This window comes from Pipistrellus kuhlii, unplaced genomic scaffold, assembly GCF_014108245.1.
Source record: "Pipistrellus kuhlii isolate mPipKuh1 unplaced genomic scaffold, mPipKuh1.p scaffold_m20_p_3, whole genome shotgun sequence".
Lineage (NCBI taxonomy): Eukaryota > Metazoa > Chordata > Mammalia > Chiroptera > Vespertilionidae > Pipistrellus > Pipistrellus kuhlii.
The window spans coordinates 170860894-170887210 of NW_023425529.1; the positions used below are offsets into that span (position 1 = coordinate 170860894).

At 38.6% G+C, this 26317-nt stretch overlaps 1 long non-coding RNA gene across 2 annotated transcripts in view; it reads left to right on the plus strand.

Moving 5' to 3' along the window:
- The window catches only part of LOC118729461, a 39304-nt gene that overhangs the window by 6695 nt on the left and 6292 nt on the right, over window positions 1–26317 (plus strand). For both annotated transcript variants that reach the window (XR_004991241.1, XR_004991240.1), the window contains 3 exons: window positions 14058–14193; window positions 15592–15594; window positions 23248–23255. This is a non-coding gene — a long non-coding RNA (uncharacterized LOC118729461). The remainder of the gene's footprint in view (window positions 1–14057; window positions 14194–15591; window positions 15595–23247; window positions 23256–26317) is intronic.

Genomic DNA, 26317 nt, shown 5'->3' on the forward strand with positions numbered 1-26317 from the left:
ATCAAACATTCTTGGCAAGTATACCTAATAGGTGTTGCATGTATCATATTGTATCACTTCTAGAAGTTCATAAAGTTAGGTCATCCCACTATTAGTAGCGTCGACTTTGTTCATTGATTACAATAATAACTCAGATATCTCTATTATAAAGGCACCATTTTCCCTTACCAATTGCAGTCAGTAGTTAATTTGTGAGGTGATAGTTTAGCCATTTGTGAATATCCTACTTCCAAACAACATTTAATCTGATGGCTTTAGCTTTGATGCTTTATACTTACTTCAATCAGAAAATCACTTATGTCATTGGGGATTGAAAATGGCAATTTTCTAATTCGATCATTCCTTCTACATTTAGTAACTAGCATTCCCCACTCTTCCTCTCTCCCAGACCCCACAGTCCATCATAATGAACTCATGACATTTTATTCATCTAATGAGTTGTAATCAATCATAGTTATTATTCTTTTTGATGTTCAAATTGCCCCAAATTTACTCAGTGAGAGTCCCTTCCAGCTGAATTGTGGTCCCTAGGCATAATCGCATTCATCTTTGAGTGTACGTATCTTTATTTTCTGGCACAAGATGTCCTGGGCCCATCTTGTTCTTTCTCAGCCCAGACCTGGAGTCAGCCATGTCTCTAGGGAGCTCTGGTTGCCTCTATCGATAATGACAATTATAATTACAATCTAGATGCTAGGTGTACTCATTGCTACTCAAGTGTCATTGTTTCCAGGTTTGTTCAATGAGAGGTTGGAAATGTGTTTTTTAATTGAAAGTGCACATTGGTATTACTAATTTGAATTTAAATTACAGAACTTTTTAATTTTCTGTTTTATTCTCTTACAAAACCTTAATATATTTTTCTATTTCCTCAAGTCTATAACATACAAAAAGTTCAAAATTACACTTGTTACTGTTAGCAATAACTATTGCATGAAGTTTAATAGATTTCTTTGTCGTCTTTTTTTATAATCTTAAAACATATTCTACTAAGAGTATGCAAAGTCATGGGTACAGAAGTTACTTGAAATAATGTTTTCCCTATCAGTTTGACATAGATTTGTATTTTTCTATTAGGTTCAAATTTTAGTTAAGTTTTTGTATATGTAAAAAATGCATGGTTTAAAAATCAAATGATTCTCAAAGAAGTCTCAGCCCACTTTGAACTCCATTCCCTACTTCCTATTGGTAACCATTTCATTAGTTTCTATTTCTCTTTCTTGTATTTTTTGGCAAAAATAAGAGTAAGTTCATCTATGTATCCTTATTTCCCTTACTTCCTTACACAAAGGTTGCATAGTATATACTCTGCTTTTTTACTTTCTTTTTTCACCTTAATAAGATTTCGTAAAAATCACTAGATATCAGTTTATAAAGATGCTCTCATTCTGTCTCAACAGCTGCATAGCATTCCATTTTGGTGACACATCAGAAGATATTCAAACAGGTGTCTGTTGAAAGACATTAGAGTTGTTTCCAATATTTTGCTATTACAAATAATGCTGCAATGAATAACTTTCTGCATAGTTTCTTGATTTTGTTGAGAATTATCATTAGAATAAATTCATATGCTCATATAAAAGAATAAATATATATGCAGTTCTATCATATATTGCCAAATCCCTCATAGAAGTTGTACCTTTTTGGATGACCACCTGCCATGAACAAGTACTATTTCTCCATAATCTCACCAATACAGTGGAGTACAAATGTTTGAATACTTTAAAGTATAACAGATGAGAAATGATATCTCAATAGAATTTTTATTTGCCTTACTCTTTATGAGTAAGGCTAAGATTTTTTTTTATATGTTTAAGAGAAACTTGCCTTGCTTATCTATAAAATGTCTGTTTATGTCTTTTGTCTTATTTTTTCTAACATGTTTTGGTCTTTTTTTCTTCTAGTTACTATTGCTATATGAATAGCAGACAATGTATATTTTATGACCCAAAAAAAATTACCGAAAAATGAAAAGGGGATATTTCTTAATGGTGATAGGTCCATTTTTAAATTGTAAAATATGACCATTCTAAATCTGCATTCATATGACCTAAAAATAAATAAGGCAAAAAACTGGCTGAAGAAGACAAACCAGCAATACAAGTGTGATATTTAACACAGCTTTCTCTGTAAGCAATAAAGAGAAAAAAAGTCACTGAAAATGTAAAAGTTTAAATATTATTATTGCCAACTATGATCTGATTGATGTTTATAAAATACTGCATCCAGACCATATAGAATACAGTTTTCTGTTTGATGTGGGGAAGTTCCAAAAGATTACATACTATATGATATTCTTCCTTTATACAATGACTAAAACATATACCACTTTAGATATACACATAGATGCAATAAAACTATATTAAAAAGGCAGGAAAGATATGGGATGCAGGGCAATTGTTGCTTTAAGTTCAAAAAGAAAGAGAGATAAGATAAAGAAACTATATGGGGAGGAGAAACCAAGATGGTGTCATAGGTGAACACCTAAACTGCTGCCTCACACAACAATTTCAAAACTACAACTAAAAGACAAAATGGACATCATCCAGAACCACAGGAAGGCTGGCTGAGTTGAAATTCTACAAGTAGAAGGAAAGAGAAAAACACACTATGATTCATAAGAGCTGTGGAAGGCAGTGGTACGGAGGCACGCATGGAGAGGGCTGGCAACTGAGTAGACAGCTGGCTTTCTCAAGCAGAAGGGAGACAAAAGCTCCCTACCTCTCTGAACTCCAGTTACAGGTGAGACTCTGGAAACTCAGACTCATCCGTGAAGAAACTGGACTGTCTGGCAGTGGGCAGAACTCAAGGGTGGCTTTCTCTGAGGTGCTTGCAGCAATTACCAGGGGACACAGAGACCCAGGGGGTGCCTCTTAGGGCAGGGCTGACAGGAAGCCAGAGCTGGTTTCTCAACCCTAAGACTCTGCCCCACCCAAGCTGAGCACAGAGGCTTTTGCACATGAATGGGTCCTTTGAATTCTAAACTTACCTAACAAACTGCAGGTGAGTCAGTGACCCAAGGCCCCGCAGCAGCTTGCACTGCTACACAGCATTGGCCTCATCTGGGCACCTCCAAACCTAAACAAAGAAGAGGAATCTGCAGATCTCTCCATAGCTCCTACTGGGTGGCCTTAGGGAGAGACTTAAATCAGCACCTCCTTGGAGATCCAAGAGTCAGTGTACACAGGGGTCAGAGTGGGACCATCCAGATTACAACTCCTCATATCCATAAGGGACACACTCAGGGAGCAGACTCAGTGAGCATCAAAACCCCACTGAAGCAAGTCTTGTCTCATAAGAGTGTCTCCAGCACAGAAGTTTTCTCATCATAGACACAGCTGATCCTCACAGCCAATTGGCCTGGAGGACAATTCCTCCCAGTGATACCAACAACAATCAAGGCTTAACTACAAAACTGTGCACACAGTCCACAAAGGAGTGCACCAAGAGTGTCCACCTCAGGTAACTGGAGAGGCTGAGCCATTGGGGCCTATAGAACACCTAGCACACAAAGCCACTCTGTCAACTCAGGGAAGCAGCCAAAATGTGGAAACAAAGTAAGAGGTCACAAATGAAAGAAATGGAGGAAAGCAAATGACTGGATATAGAGTTCAAAACCAAGGTTATAGGTTTGTCAAGAATTTTCTAGAAACCACTGATAAATTTAGGACACCCTCGAGAATATGAAAAAGGACCAACTAGAAATTAAGCATACACGGAAATAAAAAAATATTATACAGAGATCCAACTGCAGACAAGGGGATCACAAGAATCAAGTCAAAGGTTTGAAATACAAAGAAGCAAAAAACACTCAACTGGAAAATCAAAAAGAAAAAAAGAATCCAAAAATATGAAGATAGTGTAAGGAGCCTCTGGGACAACTTCAAGCGTACCCACATCTACATTATGGGTGTGCCCGAAGAAGAAGAGAAAGATACTGAAAACTTATTTGAAGAAATAATGACAGAAAACTTCCCCCACCTGGTGAAAGAAATAGACTTAGGAGTCCAGGAAGTGCAGAGAACCCCAAACAAAAGAAATCTAAAAAGGACCATACCAAGACACATCATAATTAAAATGCCAAGAGAAAAAGAGAAAAAGATGATATTAAAAGCAGCAAGAGAAAAACAGTTAGTTACCTACATGGGAGTACCCATAGGACTGTCAGTTGACTTCTCAACAGAAACTATGCAGGCCAGATGGGAGTGGCAAGAAATATTCAAAATGATGAATAGCAAGAACCTACAACCTACTCCACCTATCAAAACTATCATTCAGAATTGAAGGTCATATAAATAGCTTTACAGATAAGAAAAAGCTAAAGGAGTTCATCACTACCAAACCAGTATTATATGAAATGCTGAAAGGTATTCTTTAAGAAGAGGAAGAATAAAAAGGTAAAGATAAAAATTATGAACAATAAATACATATCTAGCAACAAGTGAATCTAAAAATCAAGTAAATAAAAAATCTGATGAACAGAATGGACTGGTGAATATAATAGAATCAAGAGCATAAAAAGGGAGTGGACTAACAATTCTCAGGGGGAATTGGGTGTAGGGGTTGTGGGAAGAGACTGGACAAAAATCGTACACCTCTGGATGAGGACAGTGTGTGGGTGGGGGGGAGGTGGATAAAGGCAGAGGGTGGAGAGGGAACCGAGTGGAGGGGAGCTATGGGGGTGGGGTGGAAAGGAATAATTGTAATAAACTGAACAATAAAGATTTTTAAAAATAAAAAAAGCAAATTGGAAAAAAAAAAAAGCATATGGTTAGATGAAGAGACTCAAGGTCCTAGCTTTCATTTTGGATGGCAGTTTTATAAGAGTTATTTATATTAAATACATGATCAAACAAACAAATGTGAGTTGATGGTATGTTAGGAACCAAAGACGGATTAATCCACTTTTATGCATCTGAGATATAGGATAAACAAACATTAAAAAAAAAAAAACTTTCAATCTATGAAAGGTAATAAATGAACAATGTCCAAAGAAAAGAGAATAAGAGGGATTAATAAAGATAAAAATAACCATTAATGAAATAAAATACTAACAAAATGAAAACTATAGAAATTATCAATGGGGAAGAAAGGCTTATTCTTTAAAAAAAAAAAATAGCAAAGAATATCCTTTGGAGAAAATAAGAAAGTCAGTAATATGCCAGGATATATACTAAATATGTAATAAATCAGTGCTGGCTCTGTGGCTTAGCTGGTTAAAGCGCCTGTCTAGTAAATATGCAATAAATCATAATTTGGTTTTAAAAATACTTTCAAACTTTCTGAACACTATGGTAGAGAAAGCCCTAAAAAGTAGGGTGCTCGCTTCGGCAGCACATATACTAAAAGTAGGTATTTTTCTGGAGTCAAAAAATCATAATTCTAGCTTTTTTGACTGAATAGTCATTTTAAGTTATTTCCATACACTTTGCATATTTTTTTATATATCACTTAATGACTTTTAAAATCCTCACGCAACATATATTTTTATTGATTTGAGAGAGAGAGGAAGAGAGAGAGAAACATAGGTTATCTCCCGTACACACTCCCACCAAGGATCTGACATGCAACCTACTACGAATCAAACTGGCAACCCTTTGGTGAACAGGATGATACTCTAATGAACTAAGCCACCCAGCCAGGGCTATGCATTAGTTTTTAAATCAGCGTTTAAGCTACCATGGTAACCTGAGAGACCATCAACTCTGGATACCCAAGCATTTGATTTGCTTACAGAGGGAATAAAGGAAAGAAATTTGGGAATTTATCAGAGGAGTTCCAAATATTCCTTATTACTACATTTCCTTTTTCTTGTTTATAATGTAAACAGGAAGTTAAAATCGTAATTGTTTTATCTATGTCCATTACAATATGCTATTAAAAATCATCTTAATTAATCATTATCACTATTGGGTAGTGACTGCTTTACCCCCTGACTAACAGGTTCCATTTATGTCTTATTTGTTGAAAGTTCTCTGCATCTGCAAAGCAAAAGGGCAAATTGATTTATGAACAAGACTTATTGTCACAGCGGCAGATTTGTATAATGAGAAATATATTAAATCTAATGAAGGGAGAGCGTGCCTACGAAGTCAGCAAGTCTGCATTGTGATTAAATGGGTCAATATTCCTCAATGGATTAATTTAGACAGTGCACCAGGGTATACAGCCACAGCCAGACCCCTTTGCTCTAATGACAAATGCTAAGCAATGCTGCATATCTGTGCATATGTATTACATTTTTAAGGTATGATGATAAAGTAAGGTGTCACCCACAGACCTCTACATTAACAAGATGAATCCCAAGGATGCAGTTGTCCTACTGGTAGAGAACCAGGAAGATCTATCAACAGTGTCATCTTTTAATTTCTGCTTACAGTAAAGCATTTACTAAAAAATAGACACACTCTTTTACCTTTTCAACTGAGACTAGCTTACAGCATCTGAAAAACACTATGTGCAATCTATGTTAATTTCCCCTCTGGTCCTCAAGAGGGCCCAAGTCAGACACAGGACAATCAATTGCAGGCTCTGGTTTTCAAAGAGAAGAATGCTAGCTATTATTTAATTGTCTGCATTTACACCCCCCATACAACAAGCAATGTCATTTATGAGATTTGAAAGCAACAGTGAACCTGTCAGGACCCAGCAATCACCTTTCTGTAGTTTGGAACAAGTGCAGTTTCCAGTTGTTCCCCACCATTGTGACTACATAACGAAAAACCCTGTAACCTTCAGGTAGAGAGAACACAGAGGGAGTTCTATTGTGCCTTAAAAATAGCATGATTTTAGCACAATACTCTTGGGATATACAAGTATGCTCAACTCACATCACATAGAGACAAATGGGCTGTCTTAGGCCCTCAGTGCCATGTGGAAAATACTTCCAACACTTTACAAAACTACAGGTAGCATAGTAACATTTCCTTCACCCTTTTATTTTCTTCTAAGAGAACAGCATCTCAGGAGTGCCAGCACCAGAATTAAGAAACTGGAAGAAAATAGCTACTTTACTTGGGGTCCAGCAGCCTTAATAAAGAGGAAATGGAATTTCCATTGCCTTAAGTATTCATTCTGATGACTCAAGGACAGGGAGAAATGTAAACTATAGGTTCCTGTCTTTATAATAACTTGAAGAAAGGAAGAAAATGTAACTTCTACACAAATCAGGTGGGGTTTTTTTAATTCATTTTATTTTTTATTTTTTTTAATAAATCTTTATTGTTCATATTATTACAAATGTTCCACATTTTTTCCCTCCATTGCTCCCCTCCACCAGGTTCCCACCCTACCCTCTGCCCTTTCCCACCCCCCATTGTCATCCATAGGTACAGTTTATATTCAGTCTTTTCCCACACCCCCCTCTCCCCTTTTCCCCGAGAATTGTCAGTTCACTCCCCTTCCATACCTCTGATTCTATTATATTCACTAGTTAATATTGTTCATCAGATTTTTTTAATTCCCTTGGTTTTTAGATTCACTTGTTGATAGTTATGTATTTGTTGTTCATATCAAATCAGATGGTATTTAAAAAGCAGCAGTCACATGCACCCAAAAAAAAGGGGGCGAAGAGGCAGATTTCAGCTTCTGCTTTTGCATTCCCCTAGCAGTGGTTCTCAACCTTTCTAATGCCGGGAGCCTTTAATACACTTCCTCATGTTGTGGTAACCCACAACCATAAAATTATTTTTGTTGCTACCTCATAAATGTAATTTTGCTACTGTTATGAATCATAATGTAAATATCTGTGTTTTCCAATGGTCTCAGGCAACCTTGCTAGCAGTTCTCAACCTGTGGGTCATGACTGCTATTGAGCCTAAGACCATCAGAAAACACAGATATTTACATTATGATTCATTAACAGTAATAAAATTACAGTTATGAAGTAGCAACAAAAATAATTTTATGGTTGGGGGTCAGCACAACATGAGGAAATTAAAGAGTCGCGGCATTAGAAAGGTTGAGAACCACTAGACCATTGCAGGCCTACTGCAACCATCTGACCTGTTTGATGTGAGAAATATATGCAACTGAGTTGGTGGGAGGATTCAAATAAGCTGAAATTGGAATCCTATTGTGTAACATATGATCTATGTGACCCTAATTGTGCTCTCTATTCTTTAAAGAATTATTATTCCTAATGATCTCAACATTTCTAAATACTGATACTAATGCAATAAAACAGAAAAGAGACTTTTAAATCATTCTTCTGTTGAGCTTAAGGAGGGTGGCTCCTTGTACTAATGAAGCCTTTTTTGGTGGGGAATGTGGTAGGGAAGACACGCAAACAGAGAACTAAAAGAGGGAAAGAGATGAATTGCTATTGCTCTGCATAAGCAAGCTGTAGTTGTTGGCAAGACCTTGGGGGAAATCGTGTAAAGTACACCCTGCACCTTCAGCACTGAATGTTAAGGCTGGTAGGGAAAGAGAAATGAGACTTGAGAAGACATTCTGATAGTTGGGTTTCACCATGAATACCACTACTTCAGGTTATAAATAAAAGGGCTTCATGAATCCCTACAGAATAACCACCAAGTATTGTACAAAACCCTCGGGCAAGATTCTTCTCAGGGGCCAGGCTGCTTAGCTAGAAAAGCTACTTTTCCTGAGAGGATGAATTGATATGAACAGAAATTTTCTTTTTCTTTTTTTCCCTCCCAATCATTTCTATTCACTCCAGGAAACAACAAATTCACTTCCAACTATTTCTGAAAATAAGTCCAGGTGTTTGTAGCTCCAAGACAACAATGCTTAGTACCAGGGACTCAGACCTTCCCATAAAATCAGATATAGTTAATAACATATACAATTAAAATAAAGCTTACAATGTATCAGACACTGTTCTACATGCTTTACATATATTGACTCATTGATTCTTCACCACAAACTTATGAGGTAGACATTGATGTGATTTGGCTTCCAAATCTGTGCTCATAATACTACACTATAGTGCCTTTCAATACTTACATTAATATGGGTAGAAAGGGAAATAGTAAAAAGACCGAGTCAAACAGACATATACATAGAAAAAAATAAAATATAGAAAAACAGATATAAAAATAGATATAGATATGAGTACAGAAATATAAGCATAGATCTCAATGATTCACTAGAGAAAAAATATATATACAAATCAGCAAATAAAAAAAAATTCTGGAGGGAAAAAGATGCTGAGAAATGCAAAAAAGTTACAATTTGTTTGTTCTTTCCAGTAACTTGGTTTTACACATGAGAGTTGTGTTTGCATTTTGTTTTTATTTCTGTATATATAAACATAAAAAATTTTCAGGACACGAAGTTTGATAAGATCTGATTATGTCTGGAAGTGGTGGGTTTATAGTTAGGAGAATTAGAAAAGTTTCTGCTTCTGATCATGTTGGAGTAACTCTTACAGACTTTCTTGACGGAAACAACTAGAAAATTGGACAACAAAATATGAAGCAAGGGTTTTCAGACAATGGACAATAGGCAGCATAAAATGATGACCCCTGAGAAATTAAAAACAAAGTAGGTCCTATAATCAACCTAATTTCCCCCAAGGGGCACTTTCCAGTCTGTAACTCAGAGAAGGGAAGCTCTGCAGAGCACAGTGGTTTCATGAGATTGAGAAAATGAAGATGTGAGTCCAGGGACACTAAGGCAGCTGGAAATTTGTGAAACACAGTATTGACAAGAAGGAAACTATGTAGAAAAAGAGACCAAGAAAACTGTATAGGGGTCCCTGTGAATCTGTTTCTGAGAACTAAGTTGTACATGTGTAGAGTGGAACTCCATTAAAGTTCTCACCAGGCAGAATGTCGAGGCTTCATGAACACCAAGACATTCAAGAAAGATCTCAGTCAGGTCTTAGTAGTAGGATTATATTATACTAGCCATAGAGTAAACACTACATTTCAACCCTTAGTAATACTTCAAAAGTACTAAATCTTTAAATAAACTTGCTTGCCTACTAACCTGTTATTTAGAGGAAAAAATCCCCCCCAAAAAATCCAGACATTCAACAACATAAAAATATTCAACATCCAATCAAAAATTACTATATATGCAAAAAAGAACAGAAAAATGTGATCCATAACCAGAAGAAAAATTGACTACCAGAAGTAGACCTAGAAATGAAAATGGTAATGGATTTAAAATCATTATTAGAAATATGACCAAGGAGAGAGAGAAACATAAACCTAAGAAGAAAATAATATTATACTTTTAAATGGAACTTCTACAGCTGAAAAATACCATGTCAGAAATGACCAATTTATTTGAATGAGATTTATATCAGATTAGATACTGCATAAAATATGATCAATAAACCTACAGACATAACAATAAAAACCATCAAATTGACAGGAGAGAAAAACACACAGTGAACAACCACAAAAAGAAAAAAGAAAAAAACCTTCAGTGAACTATATTATAGAATAATATTACTAAGTGTGTAACATCTATGCAATTGTGTCCTGGAAAGACAGGAGAGAAAGAGGGAATGTGTTAGAAAAAAATAAATTAAAGGTCCAAACATTTCCCAAATGGGAGGAAAACCATTTATGATGAAAACTTTCCAAGATGTTAAACCTTAAGCAAAATTAACACAAAACCATAAAAGGCACATCAAAATCCAGTGAGTAAAACTTTCCGTCAATAATAAAGTGGGAGGGGGGTGAGGGGGAGGGGGTCTTAAAATCAGAGGGAGAAAAATTAAATGAGAGAAGATAATAATTATCACTGCCCGGCCGATGTGGCTCAGTAATTGAGTGTTGACCTATGAACCAGGAGGTAGGGGTTTAATTCCTGATCAGGACACATACCCAGGTTATGGGTTCGATCCCAGTGGGGGCCTTGTGGGAGGCAGCCAATCAGTGATTCTCTCTCATCATTGTTGTTGTTTCTATCTCACTCTCCTTCTCCTTTCCTCTCTGAAACCAATAAAATATATTTAAGGAAAAAAAGAATTATCACTGAGTTCTTGATAAAAATAAAATGCAAGAAGAAAATGGAGCATCTTTAAATCATTGCTGAAAAGAATAACAGATAAAATAAATTGCCAACTGCGTATATCCAATGAAAACACACTTCCAAATCCAATGGGGTTTTTCAGACAACCAAAAGTTAAGAAGAGTTGCCATCAATAGCCCTGCATTGTAAGAAATGTGAAAATTCTTCAGACTGAAGGAAAGACTAACACAAAGCAATAAGTAACATTAAAAATGGTAAATTATTTTTAAAATTTTTTAAATATCTTTAAAACATTTTAAAAGCAAACATTATAACATTATGTTGCACAATATGCAATATTATGTAGAAGAAAAACAATATTTTGTGCCACAAAAACCATATCCATCAAAATTTCATGCAAACGCCATATAGTGGAATACTAAAAATAAAAATAGCTATTGCTACACACAACATGTAAAAGTTCAAAACCATTATGCTGAGCAGAAGAAGCCAACACAAAGAAGTATATGCTGTACTGAAATTCTAAAATAATTTACAGTGAGTGGAGTCAAATCAGGGGTTGTCTAGGGTTGAGACTAACATGGACAGTAACTGCAAAGGAGCCCCAGGGAACCTTTTAGAGGAAATGAAAATATTCTATATTGATTTGAGTGGTGACTACAACATAAATGCATACATTAATCAAAATTCACTGAACTGTGCATACACTTAAGATGAGTTCAATTTATTATATGTAAATAACTCAACAATTTGGTTGTTGTTTTTTTTTTTTTTGAAGTTCCTAGAAGATCTTTACTGCTTCTCCACCCCATTTTTCAGTGAGGTAAGCTAAAAAACAGAGAGATTGAATGACTTAACAAATGTCACATTGTCCCTTTAAGCATTACTGAGAGTGGTGCTTAAAGCCTTAATATAAAGCACATTGCTTTTTATAACCAGGCATAGAACAAGAGAACAGGGGTAAAATGAATCAAATATGCTGGAAAATGAATTTATTCACAGAGAGAAACAGAAATGCTTAAAAGGGTGGCAGAAAAGGTTTTCGCTGTTGTTTCAGTACAGGGGTGGAGAATCGTTAGACCAATTTGGTACAAATTGTCTTAACTAATTCTCTATGTTGCCTCTTCCTCCCTGAGTCCTGAAAAGACCCCATTGAAAGTACTAGTATTCTCCCTACACAGAGAAAGTCCTTACATTTCATGTTCAGAGTCATTTATTTCTTGTTTTAAAACAAATTTCGAAACAAGCCTTCTCATGTGCTAAATTGGCATAATAATATTTTCAATTTATTTTAAAATGATCTGGCAAAAATGGATATATACTTTTATACACATATCTATACACATGTGGAGACCAAAGAGGACTTAGAAAAATGGCAAGACAGTAACAATCTCTAGATTTGAAAAGGTGGGTATGGGTGGATGGGAACTGGTATGCATATATGCATAACCCATGGACACAGACAATAGTGTGGAGAAGGCCTGGGACAGGAGGCAGGGGTGGGCTAGACAGATTCCATAGGGGGGAAAAGGGGACATCTGTGATACTTTCAACAATAAATTTTTTTTTTTAAAGAAAAATGTTTAAAATAAAATATTTGAAGTCCAGAGAAGAAAGAGAATAGCAAAAGGAATTTATTCATTAGAGACCTCAGGTCATTGCAAAAGGAGGAGGAGGGGACCCAGAGTGTAAAGTGGAGGAGGAGTAAAATAAAGAAGAGGATGTAGAGGGAGGAGGAGGAGCAGCATAACAGGAAGAGAGATGGGGAGGCAAGCGGACTCTGCAGGAGAAGCTCTCCTTCTCAGAAGCTTTTGCATGTGCCTGCAAGCCTTTTGGTAAATAGTGGCCACAGAGCCCTGACTGGTTTGGCTCAGCGGGTAGAGTGTTGGCCTGCGGACTCAAAAAAAAAAAAAAAAAAAAAAAAAAAATCAATAAATTACAAATAAATAAATAGTAGCCACAGGCACTAATTTTTTGGAAGAAACAGGCCTATCAACAACTGAACTGCAGAATTATTCAGGAATATCTCTGTGCTCTTATTGGAGGTAACTAAAAAGAAACGCTTTGATGCTTTTCCTTGCAAATTAAGAAAAAGCTCAGCTCCCTTACCTGGATAAACGCGCCCTTTTTTGATGTCCTCAGCCATGGGAAGCCCCCCCCCCCCCCCCCCCCCCCCCCGTGTGACCTCCAAGAGCCTCGCTGCTGGAGGGGGTCACAGCCAGGCTTACTGGGAAGGGTAGACGCTGTAGCCCACCCCTGAGCTTGCCCTGGCCCCAGCCCAACCCCCTTCCTGGGAAACAAAATAAAATGAAAGAAAACGCCTCTTCAACAACAGGGCTGTTTGGGGAGAGGCCGGGAAAATGAAGGCTAGAGAAGCCAAACTTTGATAAACTTAATTAAATTTCTAAATGAAAACAGAGGCAGCCTGTAGTGATTACTCTCTGTAACGGAGACTAATATTCCAATTAGGCTAATTCATCCCCTGATGCTCTAAACATAGCTATGGGCTTCATCCATATTTCTCCCCTCTCATCAGCGATAGATTTCCATCATTTTGGAAGCTCTGGTTTGGGTCTAAAAAAGCAAGGGCTCTTGGTCTCCTCTGAGAGGTCGTGTGTGGCTGAGGTCAGGGTGCCTGCCTTCCAGCACAGTTGGTTTTCTCTCCCCTCCCTTCTCTGAGCGCCCAGAATTTTCCTGCACCTTTCAAAAGCCTCGCTTCAGTTACCATTAATCTTGCTTGTCTTCTCACTGTCTTGTCAACCCTCCTCCAAAATTTTTTTAAAGTAAAATAAATGCGGCAGAGGAAGTGTTTCATTCTTTCTACTCAGAAGCGGAGACGAACAGCTATAAACCATGGCTGATTATTAGCACCAGAGAGCCAACTGCACTCCACTGCAAGCAGGCGTGCTCTCACATGGTGCCCGGGGCTCAGGGTGCCCCTCTCCCCCGGGGCAGCCACCAAACAGAACATGGGGAAGCAGGGGGCCTGCGTTTGCATCTCAGCTCCCCCCTTAGACATGCAGAAGCTACTCAATTATCCCGAGTCCACGCCTCCTCGTGTGTAAAATGAGGATAATCAGAATTTTTCTCAGAAGTACCCTTGGCAGTCCAGACCTGTCTCTTGCTTCAACAGTGTTCGGAGGGAACAGACCCAGGACGCCCCTTCTTCCAGCTCCGGCCTCTCTCCTGCGTCTCATCCAGTCACCACCTCCAGGACCACCTCCGGACCAGCCAACACACCGGGTGTTTCCTGCCTTAACTCCTTATTGCCCAATAACCATAAGCTCCCAAATTCAGCAATTATTCCACTCAGTGGAGGCTGGGTCACCGCCTGGCCCCCCTGCCCCTGCGGCTCCACACCCACCTCTCGGGGCTCCTGTTCCCGCCGGGAGGACGTGGCTCTCAGGCTGGGCCGCTCCTTCCTCGATGGCGGAGAAGCTGAGCGGCTCTAAGATGCAAAACCAGCGCGGGGGCCGCCTTCCCTGCCAGGACGTGCTGAAGCCCCCCCAGGACGAGGGGCAAACTCAGGGCGCCAGGAAGGCCGCCTGGTCTTGGGGAGGGGCCTGACCCAGGCCCTTTGGGAGCTGCAGGCCAGGGTCTCCCCGCAGACCCTCCTCTCGGTGACTTCCTGCAGAACCACTTCCGAGGTGAAACTGATCAAGAAGATGGGCCCCACCTGACTCACCCCGCAGGCTGCGGCCCAGGCTGGGCTGGGCGAGTCTCTCCCGGAGGCTCCCCTCCAGCACCGCCAGGAGCCTCTGGAGCCCAGAGGCCTTGGGAGCCCCTCTGCATCCCCTGGTGTCTGCTTTTCCCTGAGCCTCTCCCCAAACTACTAGCCATTCTGTTAACCACCCTGGAGCCCTCTCCCATGCATTGGACTGAATGAAACAATAAAGCTTTTCGCATAAAAAAAATAGTAATAATAATTTTCTCAGGTTTTGTTGTATATGTTAAATGATACATAAGAGCCGTTTTTGTTGCTTATTCTACTATATGTCTAGGAGAATGGTCGGCAAACCGCGGCTCGCAAGCCACAGGCAGCTCTTTGGCCCCTCAAGTGTGGCTCCGTGTCAGAACCACTTCTTCAAAATAGACTCGCCCAGGCTGAAAACCAACTTCTGTGCATGGGCCACAAAGTTTCAATCACACTGTATGTGCATGCCTGCACATGGTATTTTGTGGAAGAGCCACACTCAAGGGGCCAAAGAGCTGCATGTGGCTCGAGAGCCGCAGTTTGCCGACCACTGGCCTAGGACAATAAAAAGCACCTTACCTATACTATTTCATTTCATTCTCGAAACCCCCTTGAGAAAAGGAAACCCCAGCTTACAGAAAGGAAAGACCATGCTCAAGTTCACAGGCAGAGCCAACATGAGAATTCAAGTCTGTCTGATTTCCAAGTGTGCAGTCCCTTCAACCAATACCTTATGGATATGCCTGTTAGGAAAGGGTAAAACTACACACTATTTAAAAAACAGTTTCACTGTCTTCAATATCATACATTTACTCGAACTAATCACTAAAAAAAAAAAAACTTGTCAAATAGGAATCTTTCTCGATATACTTTAACGAACACATAAGAGTGTTTGTAATGAGCACATTGTTTATATGCCAATGGTATTACAAAGTGCTTGAAAATAGTTTGTTTTCTTAATTAGATTAAACAGGCTTCCTGCAATCTTCCTTACTTTATTGATTTACTTAATGAGCCTTTTTTTTCATAGATAGTACAAATGTAAATTTCAGCTTGGCCTGTGAACAAATTATCTTAAATTCTGAATCGGTGGGGCTTTAATTAATGAGGCTTTACTCTATATCACTAGTGAGGCACTAAGATTTATTATGTTAAAATAGTCATAATGAGAACAATTCTCCACATGTGGCTTAGGAAAATGGTCTTGCTCTGGTCACTAAACAAGGAATTGCTTTCCTCCCATGATTTTTCAGTTACTATTTTTCAGTTACCTGAAGTGGCTGCCTTATTGTCACATAAGGACCCAGTTAGAAGCAAAACACAGGAGACAGGAATTGAAGGGAATAAGGAATAAGGGAGGCCCTTTGAGAACGAATGGTTAAAGGCAGAGCAGGCACCAGGAGCTAAAACAAGTGCTGAGTCTGGGTCAGAGTGGCAGGAAGGGGGACCTAGCCTAGAGATTGGCAGTTCTGGCCACAATGTTAAACACTAGAGTTAAAGCAAAATGTGGCAGGTCGATCAGCAGGTGGTCAGAAGCCGAGTAGCAAGGCAGAAACTAAAGTTGAGATTTTATTTTGAGATTTTAATTGAGAGTGAGTGAAGTGGTCTCAGCAAGGCAAACAGAAAAGAGGTGGGCATACAAAATGCCAGGCCCCCTGAGCTTGCTATGGTGGCCCAAGTCACAACAGCTCCCCAGAGCAGCCAGCTGAGACTCCTATGGTTCCAAACTACTGGCCCCACTCAGGCATAACCACCTTCTAGGTAACCTTAGAGGCACCTAGACCACATCCAAATGATCTGGACATCCAAGATCTCAGCCACGCACTTCTCACCTCTAGGACATTGTCTAAGGCAGTGGTCAGCAAACTCATTAGTCAACAGAGCCAAATATCAACAGTACAACGATTGAAATGTCTTTTGAGAGCCAAATTTTTTAAACTTAAACCTCTTCTAATGCCACTTCTTCAAAATATAGTCACCCAGGCTGTGGTATTTTGTGGAAGAGCCACACTCAAGGGACCAAAGAGCCCCATGTGGCTTGCGAGCTGCAGTTTGCCGACCGACCGCTGGTCTAAGGGCTAAGCGAGACAATTGGCCCAAGGCAAGAGTTCAGTTATTTAGAGAACTATAAAGCTACATAAAATGACAGACATTGATTAATATTACTTAACCATTCATTGGCTGTTCTCTTTGTGCCTGGCAGTGTGCTAAGCATTTTACAAACACTATTGAATCCTCACAACCAGAATATTGAGAAAGCAAGCAATTTTGCCAAGGGATAGGGAATCTGCGAATCCTTTGTTTATCTATTCCTAAGAGCTCCAAGTAATTTAAATGTGTAATTAAGAACTTTACGGAAGAAAGGAGGAATAATTGGGGTGCTTTTCCAATGCCTAGCCCAATAAGTACCACTAAGCTGTTTTAGATATGGAGAAGCTAGGCTTAGAAATTTCAAATAACTTGTCATACAACCAGTAAGTGGCAAAGCTAAGGTGGGTCTGACTTGGAGGCGGGGACCAGAGCCCACAGAGAAACATGCAGTGATGTGCTATTGAGGAGATATAAAGGGTCGGGAACCAGTGAATAACTATGAGCAGACACAGCTGACTTCAGGTATCCAGAGCATCGGGGGGAAACTTACGTTGTCCTCAGACAACTGTGTCAGGGAATCATAAATGGTGAGCTATCGATTAACCAAAGGTTTGATCTAATCTGACAAAGCATTGTTTGTCTCAAGGCAGGACCTGTGTCCACATTAAAATAGACCTAGATTCTATGGCTGAAATAGGGAGGTGCTACCTGCATCCCATTTGTCCAGCTGATGACAGCTAGGACAAAATGGGATTATGGAAAATCCCAATAGGTGATGCCACAGAGCCTCTTTCTATTTGTGAATAATGGGCTTCCACCACCATACTCTACAAAAGCATCACCATCCCTTGAGGTAGTGGTAGAGAACTTGAGTTCCGGTGACACTCAGACCTAGGCTAGGATTCTTGTTCTGCCTATATTCATTAGTTATGTGATACTGGACAAGCAACTTAACCTTTAAGGCCTGCTTTCCATCTGTAAAGTAGTGGTACTAAAAATAGAAGCTGACTTCATAAAGTTGTCATAAGGATTAAAATAAATCGTGTATACAAAATGCTTAGCCAAGTGGTTGGTACACCGTGCTCATAAATGTCAGCTACTAATATTATTTATGCTTTTAGAAACTCTTTAACAATCACAGTTTCATCTGAGTTGGGGAAATCTGGTGTCAAGCTTAGCATATAGGTCTGAGGGCCTATATAAGATATCAAAATTGTCTTATCTCCATTTCTGTTCTGTTCTTCCAGGAAGTGACATTTCCAAACGGAGCTGGCAGGCCAGCAAAAACCATGTCCATGACCATTTCTTATTTCCTCTGCCCAGGTGGAAAAGGACAACAGTGAGGACATCGTTCACTAAACTTTGAAAATGTTCAACAACTAAGCACAGTAACCCTATGTGCTGAATGTCTCTTGGCACAGATACCAAATAACACAAGGGAAAAAACAGAAGTTGACCTTCAGAAATTCTGACTTCTTCTCTTCTCAGTACTTACAACTTTGCAGAATGTGGAACGGGTCCCTTAGGTGTGCCAGTTGACACTTACAAATAACTGACTCATGTCATTGCTATTTTAAAGTACACATGAACTGTCTCCCTAATTGTAAACTCTTTGAGGATGAAATCTTTGACTTATACTCTCTTCACTTTCCCTAGGGGCATCTAGAATAATGTTGTATGCATAAAAAGTATCCAATGAATATGCAACGGTTCGTTAATAGAGAGACTCAATCTTCAAAAATCTGCAGTTTTGTCGAGGTGGGGAGATCTCTGAATCCTTTGTTTGCTCATTCCTAAGAGCTCCAAGTGATGTGGATGTGTGATTAAGAACTTTATGGGAGTAAGCAGGAATAGTCGGGGTTGTTTTTCCAATGTCTAGCCCAATTGTACTAGAGAATCATGTACAGGGGATGCTTAGCCAGCAGGGCACTGAAGCCCTACATGCCTGGAGCGCTGAGGTCCTGACTCACTGATAGTGATTCCTCTGTACCTCATGGCTGAGAAGAGAAAGAATGGCATCCTAAAACCCAGGTCCAGGCATTTCTCAGTGTGAGATGTAACTGTCACCATCAGTAACTCAAAATAAGTAAAATCTCCTTGCCTGGAGATTGGCTTAGAACTGCTGGCCCAGTGTGGAAGCATAGGTGGGCATTGGGGACCCCTTCCAAGTCCAACATGACAATGTTATTACTTTTCCACTTACTGTAGACTGCAGGAGAGAGTCTGGCACTGAAAGCAAAGTATCACATAAAATTGAGCCACTGAGAGTCAAAATGTTTAGAAGAGCCATTTGGCAACTTCTATTACTTGCTTATTGACAGTGTAAACTTTGCTTGGCAAGTTGAAAAGCTGTGTCAAACAAACACTATCTCTGGCAATTAGAAACATTTAAATAAGCTAAGATAATCAATTATATCTTTCCATTTGCCAGACAGCAATTACAAGGTTTAATTTTCTGCTGATACACTTTCCAAACTATTGTCAGGGGGTGTTTGGGATCTATTAGGGACATGTATTGCAATTGCATTGATATGTTCTATGCTGAATTCCTATACCCACTTTCCTTGAGACTAACCCCACCCATACCTAGAAGTGAAATGATTGTATAATAAAAAAAGAAAAGACATAGAAATCTACTTAATTTTCTTATTTTACAACATTCATATCATCTTCTTGCCAGTTTTCCCACAGTTACCTAAAAATCAGTTGCATTAATGATAGAATCCAAATACAGAAAAACACTAAAGAAAACACATAATGCAAAAATAATAAGGAAGGAAGGAGGGAGAGAAAGAAAAAAAGAAAGAAATTAGAACACTAAATCTCTTATCATGGCCTAATAAAATTTGAAAAGAAAGTCCCCTGATAGAAAAAAAATTGATGTAGGATTTCAGTCAGCATAAAATAGATGTATTGACCTATTCGATGCCCTTGAGCAAATCCTGAAAATGCTAATATTAATTAAATTATGATATTTAAAATATAATTATTGCCAAGACCGGTTTGGCTCAATAGATAGAGCGTCAGCTTGGGGACTGAAAGGTCCCGGGTTCAATTCCGGTCAAGGGCATGTACCTTGATTGCGGGCATATCCCCAGTAGGGGGTGTGCAAGAGGCAGCTGATCGATGACTCTTTCTCATCGATGTTTCTAACTCTCTATCTCTCTCCCTTCCTCTCTGTACAAAATCAATAAAATATATAAAAATAAATAAATAAATAAATAAATAAATAAATAAATAAATAAAATAAAATAAAATATAATTATTTGGAAGATAACATAGACTATAAATAACTGTTTCCCCCAAAAGAAGATCTACTCCCAACTGAGGGACAAGATGCAGAAGTCCCTGTATCTGGAAAGCACTAGAAAACAGTGGTGTTTTTCTATGTGTCATTAGAAGTAAGTAACCAACCATATAAATGTAGATGAGCAGCCATCTCTTAGAAAACCGCAACCAGAGGGATGGCAAAAGTCCCTTCGTTTTAAAAATCTTGAATAAAAGAAAGTAAAATTCATCAGCATTTCTCCATCAACTGAAAAGGATCTATTATTTGGCTTGTATATTTCAGTCCACTCAACAAGCATTTCATTCAGTAAGAGTTAAAACACCCAAGCAGTCCATCTGTAACATATCCAGAAGATTTCCATCTGTTTTTGCTCAGATGTAGTTATCAAAATACCTTTATGTATAATTGACAAAGATGTCCTCAGTAGATGAGTAGATTTTTAAAATGGTGGTACATCCAGATAATAGAGTATTATTCAGTGCTAAAAAGAAATAAGTTATGAAGCCATGAAAGGACATTTTTAAAAACTTGGATGCATTTTACTAAGTGAAAGAAGTCAATCTGGAAATGCTAAATAGTGTGTGATTCTAAGAATATGACATTTTGGAAAAGGCAAAAAAACAACAACTATGAGACAGTAAAAAGATCAGTGGTTGCCAGAGGTTGGGGCAGAAATAAATAGATGAAGCACAGAGGATTTTTAGAGCAGTGAGAATACATTTTATAATATTATAATGAAAGGCATGTCATTATACACTTGTCCAAACCCATGGAATGCACACTACCAAGTGTGAATCACAATGTAAAATATGGACTTTGAGTGATAATGGTGTGCCAATGCAGGTTTATCTGCTATAACCAAATGCCACTCTAGTGAGGATTATTGATAATAGAAGAGGCTATGCATTGTAGGGGCAGGGAATACATGCGGCATCTTTGTACCTTCCTCTAAATTTTCCTATGAACCTAAAACTACTCTTTAAAACATAAAGTCTTTTTTTTTCTTTTTTTTTTTGTAATGTAGAGTGCTAACTTAAATTGCCCAGCATCTTGATAGAAAAAAGGGAGAGAGAGCAAACCTGAGAACTCAGTCAAAAACAGCTAAAAAGAACTCAGCTGGTGTGGCTTTGTGGTTGAGCATCAATCTATGAACCAGGAGGTCACAGTTCAATTCCTGTTGAGGGCGCATGCCTAGGTTTGGGGCTAGATCCCCAATGTGGGAGATGCAGTAGGCAGCCAATCAATGATCCTCTATTATCATTGATGTTTCTATCTCTTTCTCTCCCTCTCCCAATAAATCAATAAAAATGTGTTTGTTTGTTTTTTATAGTTGTGTGTTTTTTTATCTGAGAAGAGAAGTCTGAAGGTTCAGAACCTGAGTTCTAATGTCAATTTGCCACTTTGGTCATGTGACTTAGGAAAGTTATTCCAACCATTCTGGAGTTTGTTAAGAGCTGGCTCTTCCAGCTCATATTTTCCATAAACCTGTGGTATTCTGATCATTGAAAAGCTGTAATCCATTTTCCAAATTACTTGTTTTTATTTTAATTTAAAGCAGCCTTCTTTTTAAGTTTGTTGAACATAAGTTATTTAAGATGTTGAACATACCGTAAGTTATTTATCAGATGACTTATATATCATATATATAATGATATGGTCTGAATGTTTGTGTCCCCTCAAAATTTATAAGATGAAATCCTAATCCCCCAAAATGATAATGTTAGGAGGTAGGCCTTTGTGAGGTGCTGAGGACATGAGTGTGGAGCCCTCATAAATGGGATTAGTGTCCTTCAACAGAAGTTCCTGAGAGCTCCCTTGTCCTTTCCACCATATGAGGATACAGCAATGCAGAGGCTCCTCTGAACCAGGAAGAGAGTTCTCATCACATTACTTTGATCTTGGACTTCCCAGCCTATAGAACTGTTGTTTAAAGCTATCAGTCTGTGATATTTTGCTATCAAACAGATTAAGACATGTCATGTACAGTATATATAAATAACCTTTTATGAAGATAGTAGTAATCTGGATAAATTTAAGAAAAAGTATAAAGAAGAAAAAAATATTTTGTTTCAACCATAATCACTATTAACCTTTTGCTATAAATCTCTATAATCTTTAAATATATATATGTGTGTGTGTGTGTGTGTGTGTGTGTGTATACATGCTTTTGTAAAAAAAAAAAACATTGGAATCTGCTCTACTTTTTTTTTTTTCTTAACAAAATATTTTAAGCATTTTCCCATGGCATTAAAAATTCTTTGAGATCAATTATTTTTAATGGTCACACAGTATTCTAAATATAGATGTACTATAATTTATTTAACCAACCCCCTATTGTTTGACATTTAGGTTGTTTCTACTACTTGCTATTATAAAAAATGCTGTGATAAATTTAAAATCACATATAAATCTTTGGGCCTACCTATAATTATTGCCTTAAGATAAATTCCCAGGCTTTGAATTGTTGGGTCAAAGGGTAGGAATGTATTTAAGGTCTTTGGCACATATTTCCAAATTCCCCTCCAAGAAGCTTGCTCGAGTTTACAGGCCCACCAGCCATGTACAAAAGCATCAAATAATTTTAATAAATGCTTGAAGAATTTATGTATGGCTAGAAAATCTGACATTTGTTAGAGAGGAAATACATTACTTTAAATGGCATGCATCCCATAAGGTCTATCTTATTAATTAATTCAGAGGATCTTGGTTTCAGGTACATTATTTATGTGGGAGGCTTATCTTAAATATTGATATTGGTAGATTATCTAAAAAGATGATCTGAGATGTGAGATTCTGAAAGTTCATTGGCTGTTAGTTGTGATTTTATGCCTGGAGTTTTTCCCTCAATGAATATGTTTTGCTTTTATAAAGAAAATTAACAGAAAAAAAATAGTTATTAATTGGCTGAAAATATTTGATAGTTAAATTTATAGAACTTGTCCAGAAAATGAGATGCATCTGTTTGCATGTAAAACAACAAAGTCCAAGCAGTAGCTAGCAACTCATTTACTCTCCCAACTGCTACCCATTGGTGCTTCAGAGCTTCTGGCTGGAACATTCTGAATGGCAGAAACAAATCCAATGGTGATAGTCCCATTTTCCAAGCAAAGAAACTAAAGGCTAGAGATATAAATGGACTTTGCTAAAATCACAGCAAGCATTGTAACCACCACAAAACTCCAATTTTCTTTATTATATTGTGTATTTTCATCTATTCTATTAGTTTGTTTTGTTTTTTAATCACAACCCAAAACACAGCAACACCTGTGTTACATATGTTCAACAAAGGAAGGTCTTTCCCAAGGTTACATACCACTGGCAGGAGCACATGCCTGAAGGAGAATGTTCCAGCCAGAGATTCTGAGGGACCAATGGACCGCAATGCCCTGAGTCACTCAATCACACGCTCACTGGTCCATGGGCTGTAGGAGCTTTGAAGGGGTTGCTGCTGTCATCTGGCCTGGGGTTTGCAATTGTAGAACCACACAGATCCCTAATGCAGACAACAGAGTTATTATTGGCCAGAAATTAAGTGTTTACTTGGAAATAGGCCTACTTCTCTAGCAATACCCTAGGAAAAATAATTCAATTAGCAGTTGACACAATTTTGATCACAATTTTACCTTCACTTGAGTGCATTGCTACCTATCTCTGCATGTCAAAACCTTAGTTATTCCTCCATGTTAAACTCAAAAAGGGTCTCTTCCCAGATTCCCCAGTCAGAAATAATTATTCCCATCCCTGGTCTCTCAAAGTCCTTCATCTCTATCCCTTATTATACTTAGTAGTTCATATCTCACATTATAATTACTTATAAACACGTCATATCTGGTCCTCAATGACCTGGCAGTCTAGCTGAGGAGACCACTACCCTTTTTACCCATATGCCTTATAGAATTTTGTGCAATATATCAAAGCAGAAGCTGTTCAATGAATATTTATAGAATAATTGAGTGAATGAAAATGTATTACATGATCATTTCCTGCAGATCTGATTAAGTAGCTCAGATACTAAGCAACAACTCTCTAGAACTTTTTCAAAGTTGGCTCATGGATCCAGAGGTGAATTATAATGTCAACATAGATTTCCCCCTAAAACACAGAGCTTCATTAGTCCAGTTTAATTTTTTGTTTTAATAAGTTATAAAGGGACACCAAACGCAAGATGAGAAATGATAGCATATGCCCACTGCATGAACAAATTCACCATTCTGGAAATTTTTCTCATCTAGTTTTAAAACAGCCAGATCTTCCTCCAGTAAACACCTGTATTCACTGCCTCTCACAACCACATCAAAACTACAACAATCATCCAGAACAACCCGTAAGCTGGCTGAATGGAAGTCCTACAGCTAGAGAAGTAAAGTAGAAAGCACACTGAGACTGGTAGGAGGTTCAGAGGCACAGAATGGGCTTTTTTAATTGGGAGGGAGATCTCCTATGTGAAGGTCACCAGAGGAGCAAGGGGCCCCAACCCCACAGCAGACCCCCAGTTAAGGATCACAGAATGGGAAAGGAAGTCACCCTAACCTATGTGCTGTAAAAACCAGTGAAGATTTCAGCTCAGTGATAGAGGCTGCTGGAGACCCAACTACTACTCTTAAAAGACTGGCACCACAAACTGAACTTACAAGGTTCTGTTTCTTCTGAGCTTCAGTGCCAGGGCAAGGCTCTGGGGAACATATTTGTCTGACACCAGGGTAGAAACTTGGAGGAGGCTTTCTACCAGATAGGGGTAGTAGCAGGAATCACAGTTCCTGTGCTAGAACCTCCCTGGTAGCAGGGCTGATTGGCAGCCATTTCTGTTTGCTCCCCTTAGTGATTCCCTAAGACCCACCCCACCCCCACCTTGCCTCATCCAATTTACAAATCCACCCAAGCTGCATGCAGTGACTTTTGCATATTAATGGCATGTCCTTGAACATCTCAAACAAGCTGTAGCAGGGTCAGGGAGCCCCAAATCTATCAATAAAAGGCCCAAGATCAGGCACACACCAGCACCAGCTGGCCTTGCTTCATAGTTGGGCCTCATCTGGACACTTCCAAACCCAATACAAAGAGGAGGAATCTGCAGATCTCTCTGGAACTCCTGTTGGGTGGCCCCAGACAATGGTTGACTTTGCATCGCTCTGGAGACCCAAGAGCTAGTGTATCCAGTAATCAGTGTCTGATCATACCAGATTACAACTCTACACATCCATAAGTGACACACTCAAGGGGCAGACTCAGTGAGCACCAAAGCCCCACTGAAGCAAATCCTGTTCCATAGGGGTGTCTCCTACATAGAAGCTGCCCCACTGTAGGTGCAGCTGGTCCTGACAGCCAATTGGCCTGGATGTGACACCAATAGCAATCAAGTTTCAACTACAACAAGACTGTGCTCACATCCCACAAAGGGGTGCACCTAGAGCTCCAAGCTTAGGTGACAGGGGAGGCTGAGCCACTGAGCCCTATAGGACACCTACTACACAAGTCCACTCTACCAACTCAAGGAGTCTTAGCAGCTCTACCCAATACATAGAAGCAAACACAGGGAAGCAGCCAAAATGCAGAGGCAAAAAAAAAATATGTCACATAGTAAAGAAATAGAATAAACTCCTGGATATAGAATTCAAAACCACAGTTATAAAGTTACTCAAGAATTTTCTAGAAACCTCCAAGGGACTTAGTGAGACTTTTAAGGATCTTAGTGAGAATGCCAAACATATAGAAAAGGGCCAGTCAGAAATTAAGCATAAACTGATTGAAATAAAGAATAATTTACAGGGATTCAAAATAGAATAGAGGATTCTGAGAATCAAATCAATGATTTGAAATATGAGGAAGCAAAAACACTCAACCAGAAGAACAAAAAGAAATAAGAATCCAAAAATATGAAAATTGTGTAAGGAGCCTCTGGAATAACTTCAAGAATAACAACATTAGCATTATGGGGGTGCCAGAAGAAGAGGGAGAGCAAGATATTGAAAACCTATTTGAAGAAATAATGACAGAAAACTTCCCCTATCTGGTGAAAGAAATAAACTTCTAAGTCCAGGAAGCACAGAGAACCCCAAACAAAAAGAATCCAAAGAGCACCACACCAAGACATATCATAATTAAAATGCCAAGGGCTAAAAACAAATAGAGAATCTTAAAAGCAGCAAGAGAAAAGCAGTTAGTTAACTACCAGGGAATGCCCATATGACTATCAGCTGATTTCTCAACATAAAATATGCAGGCCATAAGGGAATGGCAAGAAATATTCAAAGTGATGAATACCAAGAACCTACAACCAAGATTATTCTACCAAC